Genomic DNA, 8,562 nt, shown 5'->3' with positions numbered 1-8,562 from the left:
TCCAGGAACAGACTCCATGTCCACAGTCAAATGAATTTTAACAAGGGCACCACAGCAATTCCATGAGAGAGGATAATTGTTTCAACAAGTGGTGCTAGATATGGGAAATCATGGACATCAAGCCCACTTTCACACCATACACAAAAATGAACTCAAAAGATGTCTGTGCTTTGGTTCTTCCCCAGAGGTCCAGTGGTTAAGAATCTGCCTTTCAACGTAGGGATGCAGTTTCTATCCCTGGTCGAGGAACTAGGCTCCCAAATGGCACAGGGCAACTGAGCCACATACTGCAACTATGAAGCCCATGCACAGGCTCGCCACAACTAGAGAGAAGCCCTGCGCTGAACGAAGGCCGGACGCAGCCAAAATTAAGCATTTTTAAAAATTAAAACTTCTGCGTTTTGAGAGACTATTAAGAACATGCCAGCCATAGCACAGGAGAAAATACTCAAAATACATATATCTGAAAAACGACTCATATTCAGAACATACAAGTTGGTCATTCAAAAACAGGAAGACAGACAAGCTACAAAAATGGGCAAAGAATCTGAGTAGACACTTCACGAAAGATGATGTAACAAATGGCCAATGAGCGCATGAAAAGGTGCTTAACTTCTTTAGTCATCAGGGATACGTAAATTAAAATGAGATACCACGTATTTACTAGAGTAGCCAAAATGCAAAATACAGATGGACTTAGAGATTACCATACTAAGTGAAGACAGAGAAAGACAAATATTATATCGTTTATACATAGAATCCAAAAAAAAAAAATCATACAAATGAACTTGTATACAAAACAGAATTAGACTCACAGTCATAGAAAACAAACTTTATGGTTACCCAAGAGAAGTGGGGGAGGGATAGATTAGGAGTTTGGGACTAGCAGATACGAAGAGTGTGTCTGTGTGTCTGTGTGTGTGTCTGGGCATGCACACTAAGTTGCATGCACACTAAGTCATGTCCGACTCTTTGCAACCCTATGGATTGTAGTTCACCAAGCACCTCTGTCCATGGGATTCTCCATACAAGAATACTGGAGTGGGTTGCCATGCCCTCCTCCAGGGGATCTTCCCAATTCAGGGATTGAACCCACATCTCTTACATCTCCTGCATTGACAGGTGGGTTCTTTAGCACTAGTGGCACCTGAGAAGCCGATATATATATGTGTGTGTGTGTATATATGTATATTAATATATATGAAAGCAGATATCTATTCTATATAAAAATAAACAAGGTCCTACTGTATAGTACAAAGAACTACATTTAATATATTGTAATAAGCTATAATAGAAAAGAATCTGAAAAAGTATACGTATGTGTATGTATAACTGAACCACTTTGCTATATACCTGAAATTAACAACACTGAAGTCAACTATATGTCAATCAAAAAAAATAATGATAGTAAATAGAGAATTTGAAAGATGTGATTCAACTGGAACTCATGTATTTCTGGCAGGAGTGAAAAGGGCACCACATCACCTGGCCCCCCACCCCTTATTCCATGTGTCCTCCACCCATTCAGCTCACAGGTTCATATAATATAACCTGCCCAGCCCCACCAAGCCTTTGAAGTGCTCAGCCTGCTCTAAATCCTGATGTTATCAGATAAAGCAATGAAAGGGGGCTGTGGCCTCCGTCCATCCCTGGGACTTCCTGGTGGTCCAGTGGCTAAGACCCTGCACTCCCAGAGCAGGGGGCTGGGGTTTGATCCCTGGTCAAGAAACTAGATCGCACGTGCCACAACCAGGGGTCCTAAGAGTTCGCATGCCAAAACTAACGATCCCGCGTGCAACATCTAAGGCCCAGTGCAGCCAAAGAAAGAAATAAGTATCTATAAAAAATGAATTGTCCGTCACTGACAGCGAATCACGGGGATGCTGTGAGTAGCTAAGTGAGCCTTCTTCAGGTGAAGTCTTGATTTAGTTATCAGAGAAAACCCTGCTGCCATCACCTCAGCTGACCTAAATATCCAAGCCTGATCGGTTGGTTTTTTTTTAACCCTCTTTTGCAAGAAAATGAATTTCTCCAAGAATACTTTAGCACGGTGGTTCTCAAAGTGAGGGCCCAGAGACCAGCAGCAGCAGCTCAGCCTGGGAGTCATGAGAAAGACAGAACCTCGGCCCCGAAAATGCAGTGTCCGTCTGCATTTTCCCGAGATGTGCAGGTGCAAGCCCCTTACACACTGAAGCGCTGCTGAAGCAGATGGCGCCCTTGCTCTGGGAGGTGGGGGGCGAGGGGGTGGGCAGCAAGCGAGGGGAGGGCGGGCAGGACAGCAGCCTGGCTCCAGGAGTCCTGCCCGGAAGGGGACAGCGTTTTCGAGATACCTTCATTTTTTTTAAGCAACCCCAACTGTGGTGAATCAATTTTAGATGCCACTGCCTCTGAGTCGGATCTGGGTGAATCATGAACCGTAGGAAGAGGAGTGAGGGAGTAAAAAGGCTTGGCGGTTTCAAGGACCCTTAGCACTAAGGCCTTTCTGAAAACCTAATAAAAACTGTGACATCCCTTTGCCAGAAACACACACATTTTACATACACTTCTGACCAAGACTTCTTGGTCTTGAGTGCAATGGGCACCAGATTAAGAATCCCTGCTCTGGGGAGAGGCACAGAGAAATAGAAGGGCAGGAAAATAAACGATTTAGAACTACTTTTTTTCTAAAGTGGAAAAAGGCGACAAAATTTCAGCACATAAATGCAGACGCTTATCAATTATTCAGATCTAGGCTAACTCAATTACATAGATGAAACCCAAAAGATCAAACATATTCCATCATGTCACCTGGCTTCATCACCAGATCAATTTCAACACTTTCTCACTTAAAACGGCACTTTCCCAGGCTCCTCAAAGCACCATCTGTTTCAGCCAGCCCTAGTTCTCCCCCTAGCATCTGGGGAAGCCTAGGATCGGGTCACAGTCATTTGTGTGGCATCAGGCCCCCTGCCCCAGGGACCCTGTAAGGGTACGAGAAACATTTACTGGATTTAAGTTTCGTCCATAAGGGTGAACAGTGGACAACTCCTTATCACCTAAGAAGGTGAAAGTTTCTGCTTGATCAGGGAAGAGCTTATTGGAAGTTCAGCATCAGGACTGTCTTGACACCGTGGTTGGAAGATGCTGTCCAAGGAAGTTCTCCAGTACCACAGAGAAGACCACACTGAAAGGAACCCACATGCTAATTTCCCTGACAATACTTTTTGAGGACCTAGCTGTGCAGGGTCCAGGACAGATGCCTCCTTCAGCCAGGTGTCCGAATCTGCGGCTTCTCAGGGCTCCTTACACCTGTGAGATAAAGAGGCTCAGACCTGTGTTCTCTAGGGCTCAAGGATGGTCAGAGGACCAGCCTCCCTCAGGACACCCCAGACACTGAGTACCATGGACATCCCACTGGCCCATCAAGATAAACAGATGCATCTCTATCCTTTAACACCCTCTCTCCCCTTGGAAGACAAAGCTGAAAAAAGCACCTGTTAGAATCTAATTTCCATTCCACCAGCCAGTTAGTTCTGGGCTCAGCCCTCACATGATGTTCTCATTTGCTATTTTCTTTACCCTTTTTATAAGCCCCGTCCTTTCTGCATAATAATTTCAACAACTCAATGAACACCAAAAAGATGGATGGTGACAGTGGAACTAATTTTATCATCAACTATTTGAAAGCAATGCTCAGAAATACATGTTTTAATTATGAATATGTTCAATTTTTTAAATTTAAATTAAGGAGCTACAGTGTGGTTTGCACCCAGACCTCAAGGCCTCCTGGCGCAGAGTCTCAGAGTTCCTATCCCAGTGTCCGAGGGTAAATGTCAGAGGCTTTTCCAGTCGCCTGACCAAACCCTGTCATTTAAAACAACTTGGTGAACACAATTTTAGGATTTCTATTTGCCTAAACATCCGCACTGTAGGCTGTGGACATTCTTAATTTACATCTCCTTACACCCTACAAACATCACTGGTACCAGGCCGACAAAGGCTCAAATAGTAGAATGTTCTATGCAAGGGGCGGGGTAGAGGGGTGGGGGAATAAGCTGCAAACAACCCAAAGCCTTACTCCCAGAAACTGATTAAATCAACTATGATACACTCACCGGGTGGAAAGCCTAGCAGTAATTAAAGAGAATACGGCATCCCATCCATGCATGGTGATATTATAGTATATAATGCAGTATATATATGTATGACGCAATATTGTAATAGTACACATCACATTAATGTATGAGAAATTTAATTCATTTAAAAAATAATATATGCTATTATCTATCGCGATTATATTATGCACTACAAGCCATTGTCTTAGTTAACACATTAACTCATAGAAAATCAAAGAGCACAGAACTGTCAAGGCAGTCCACTTGAATAAAAACAAAAGGGCACGTTCGAGTCTATAAACGTGAATATGCGTATCAACTGTCCAGAGCATTGGGGCTCAGCCTTTGCCGCGCATCAGCATCACCTGGAGAGCCAGTTACCGCCCAGATTACTGGGCTCCAGCAACTGGTCTAATTCGGCAGGTCTGGGGCGAGCGGGGGTGAAGCTGCAGTTCTAACCGGCGCTCAGGTGCTGCTGCTGGTCCCGGGGCTAAAGGAGGAGTTTGGGAGTTTTTACTTCAGAAAACTTACACGTACACATTCATTCAACAGCTCTTGTTGAGCGTCAGCTCCGTGCAGGGCAGCGGTAGACCGCCCCGAACGGTCCGCAACCTTTCCTCCGCCTCCTGGGTGTCTCATCCAAGACGGGAAACTGAGGCCCCGAGACCGATCATCCAGGGTCGCCAAGTCTCTCTAGCGGAGCTGGGATTCGAACCCCAGACTATGAAACGCCGGCGCGCTCCCGAGCTCCAGAAGAGGTTCCCCAGTGGAGAGCCCGTGAAAATCCTGCGGACACCGCCCGGGCCCAGCTCGGACCAGCGGGAGCGGCGGGACAGCCCCGCGGGAGCGGCCGGAGCCCGCACGCTGGAGCCCCGCCCCGCCGGCCGCGGCGAGGGGGCGGAGCCGGGCGGGCGCGCGCGCGCGCTGGGCCCGCGCTCGTGCTCGCGGCGCGAGCGCAAGGGAGCGGCGCCAGGATAGAGGCTCGCCGAGCCGCCATTCTAACGCAGGCGCGGTGGCCAAGTGGTAAGGCGTCGGTCTCGTAAACCGAAGATCACGGGTTCGAACCCCGTCCGTGCCTGTTATAGTAAATCTTCCCTTTCCGGGGGAGACTTTTTAGGGGTGTGACATCACAACGATCATCGGTTTTCGACCCGGTATTTAGGTCCTCGCCCAGGATCCCAAGCGGGCCAAGTGTTTTCACTCAGTTTAGATTCAGGCTCCCTCGCCCGCGCAGAAGGTCCAAGTCCGGGTGGTCTGACCTCTGAGTTCGGGATGGTGGGGGGCGCCGGGCGGACGGGGGGCTCCAGGGATCACGTGGAAACCGTGGCCCGAGCGCTGACTTTAGTGCAGAAAAACCTACGGCTGATGGCACTTGGCTCAAGAGCCACTAAGCATTTTTCTGAACATTAAAGTCCAATTGAATCCATTCTCCTGAGAGAACTGCCGTTGCCTGTTCCTGAGCCCACACCCAGAGTCAGCTGGTGTCTGGCTGGCTATTTTTAAAGGGAAATCCATTGTAGGCACGGCATTAGAGGGAGGAAATCCTGCCCAGACTTGGAGCCGGTCCGACAGGAAAATCTGCACCTTTCTCTCTCTGTCTCTGAGCCTCCTTTTGCCCCCCCAGTAAAATGGGTCGCTGGTCAGCACTGGCTGAGAGACTGGCTGTAGTCGCGGCCTCAGTCAACGCAGCTACCGTCGTCGGGCACCTGTTTTCTTTGCATCACCACGGGGCCGCCCGCCTGCATTTAAAGAGGTTATGCAAAAAGATATTATGCAATTACCCCTACCCTCCAGGAGCTGGCATATTGTATAATCTGAAAACCAGCTTGACCTAAATTGGGGAAGCCTGTTTTCAGCGCGAGATGTCTAACGGAAGAAAGCATTCATGGAGCTCCTGGTGTGGGCAGGGTGGAGCCGGACTCTAGGGGCTCTCTCAGTGCGAGAAGGTGGGAGAGATGGATGCGAAGAGGGTCGGAGAGCCTAGCAGGAGCGGCTGGGGCTAAGTTGTCCTCTGCCGCAGAGTTCTCCCGCTTAGCAGTATTCATCAGCATCACCTGGAGGGAAAGTTAAAATGCGGAGCCCTGGGCGCCACCCCAGAGCGTCCGCATTGTGTTAGTCTGCGCCGGGGCTTGATATTTGCATTTCTAAGGAGCCCCCAGGTGATCCCGATTCTGCTAGTTCCCCGGACCACCCATCCAGAACCATTTCCCCGAAAATAAGGGTATTTTATAGCCACATTCTAAACCTAGGAGCACGTGTGTATGCATGAACACAAACATGTGAATTACTACATATAAAACAGTGAACACCAGGGCTTCTCACACTTCAACCTGGGGATGGTGTGAAAATGCAAGTCTGACTCTGGGACGCTGAGGTGGAGCCTGAAGCTCCGCCTTTCTAACTTGTGTTTTGGCGACGCCAAGGCCCGCTGGTCAGCGACCCCTTCACTGAATACGGGGGAAGGGAGGATCCCGACCAAAGTACTGAAACTGATCAGGACACTAGGGAGCCTGGGAAAGGGAGACCTTCCCCCACACCCTCTGCTTTAGGCTTCTCTCTGACCTACCTAGAGTATAGTAGCTAATGCCCTTTTCCTGAGTTATTTTACAGATGTGAAAAACCTCCACCCAATGGAAGATGTCAACTACAGTACTTGATGACCGAGCACATAGCCCCCAAGCCTCCTAGAGCTTAAGGACTGATAATGTCAACCCCTGTGACACCTCCCAGTAACCTCACCATCAACCAGAGCGTTGTGCGCAAGCTGATCACATACGCTGGGAGCCCCCAACCCGGCCTTTATAAATTCTCTGCTGGTAGGACTAAAGAATCCACCTGCCAATGCAAGGAACATGGGTCTACCCCTGGTCCAGGAAGATCCCACATGCTGCTGAGCAAGCCCGTGGGCCTGTGCTCCAGAGCCTGGGAGTCACAACTCCTGAGCCCACCGTGTCTCACCCCCTAGAGGCTGTGTGCTCTGTAACAAGAGAAACCACTGCAGTGAGAAGCCCGTGCAGCAACCAAGACCAGCACAGCCAAAATTCAGTAAATAAAAGTTTTTTTATAAATGCTTTGCTGAAACCCTTCAGGGAGCCTGAGGGACTGAAGGGCACGAGCCACGCATCTCCTTGCATAGCCCTTGCAATAAACCTTTTTCTGCTCTAAACGCTGATGTTTCACTTTGTTTGGCCTCCCTCTTCATCAGGCACATGAACTTGAGGTCACTAACAATAACAGTTGTTACCTCTCTGGAGGGAAGTAGGAAGGGGGAGCTGTCCAGAGCATTCCTTCACTTCTCACCCTGTGAACTTTCACATTGCTTGCATTTTCTACCAGATGATCACCTCCTAGAATCACCTCCAAAGTCCACAAAGGCAAAGATAACCTATTAGGCTGCAGGCAAATTAAACAATCCAGTGGGCTGCAGTCCATGGGGTCCCTAAGAGTCGGGCACGACTGAGCGACTTCACTTTCACTTTTCACTTTCATGCATTGGAGAAGGAAATGGTAACCCACTCCAGTATTCTTGCCTGGAGAATCCCAGGGACGGGGGAGCCTGGCGGGCTGCCATCTCTGGGGTCGCACAGAGTCGGACACGACTGAAGCGACTTAGCAGCAGCAGCAGAACTATCACATAAATGTTCTCTGCTCTCCACTGGGGTGTTTCATCATTTCTTTTTTAAGTGACACAAAAGTACACTTATGTTCCTTCCTATTAAAAATATCCCCAAATAGTCCTCTCCATTAAAAGACCACACTGCCCCCAACAGGCAGGCCAGTATCTGTGGCGCTGGTTAGAGGTCCACACAGATTTTCCTGTCCTTCCCTCCAAAACAGTGAAGCAACACGCCTCTGTGACACCATCCCAGTAAAGAGCTCACTCTCATCCACCACCACCACTGCCATACCCCAGACCACCCCACCCTGCAGAGGGTGCTCCCCTCTCTGCCCCAGGTGAAGAAGGACTTTAGAAAATTTACCCAATGGACTGTAGGCTTCCACTTATGCACAAACACACACACAATGCATAAAATATCTATTGAGAGTCCCCTGGACTGCAAGGAGATCAAACCAGTTAATCTTAAAACAAATCAACCCTGAATATTCATTGGAAGGACTGATGCTGAAGCTCCAGTACTTTGGCCACCTGATGTGGCCTGATGAAGAGCTGACTCATTGGAAAAGACTCTTATGCTGGGAAAGATTGAGGGCAGAAGGAGAAGGGTACAACAGACCTTATGTCTGAATAAGCGATATGTTCTGTGTTGATTTAAACTGCTTCTATTTATGAATATATAAAGTCGTGTCTGGATCTCTTTTGTATGAATTTCATGTCTGAAAGTCACTTTGAAGCCAGAGGTCTTTATTCTATGAAGGATCATATTCTGGTCTCCCTTAGAACTGTAAACAGAATAGAAGACCCCCAATGCTGGGATTATGAGGAAAGAGAGGCAGGTGTCACTGACCC

At 48.3% G+C, this 8,562-nt stretch overlaps 1 non-coding gene across 1 annotated transcript; it reads left to right on the top strand.

The window, feature by feature from the left end:
• The first annotated feature begins 5,100 nt into the window (after positions 1 to 5,100).
• TRNAT-CGU (transfer RNA threonine (anticodon CGU)) lies at positions 5,101 to 5,172 on the top strand. Its single transcript has one exon. It is a non-coding gene; the product is annotated as a tRNA-Thr (tRNA).
• Positions 5,173 to 8,562: the final 3,390 nt, after the last annotated feature.

The sequence above is a fragment of the Capricornis sumatraensis genome, chromosome 3, assembly GCF_032405125.1.
Source record: "Capricornis sumatraensis isolate serow.1 chromosome 3, serow.2, whole genome shotgun sequence".
NCBI classification, from domain to species: Eukaryota; Metazoa; Chordata; class Mammalia; order Artiodactyla; family Bovidae; genus Capricornis; species Capricornis sumatraensis.
This window is presented reverse-complemented; position numbering and strand designations above follow the sequence as displayed.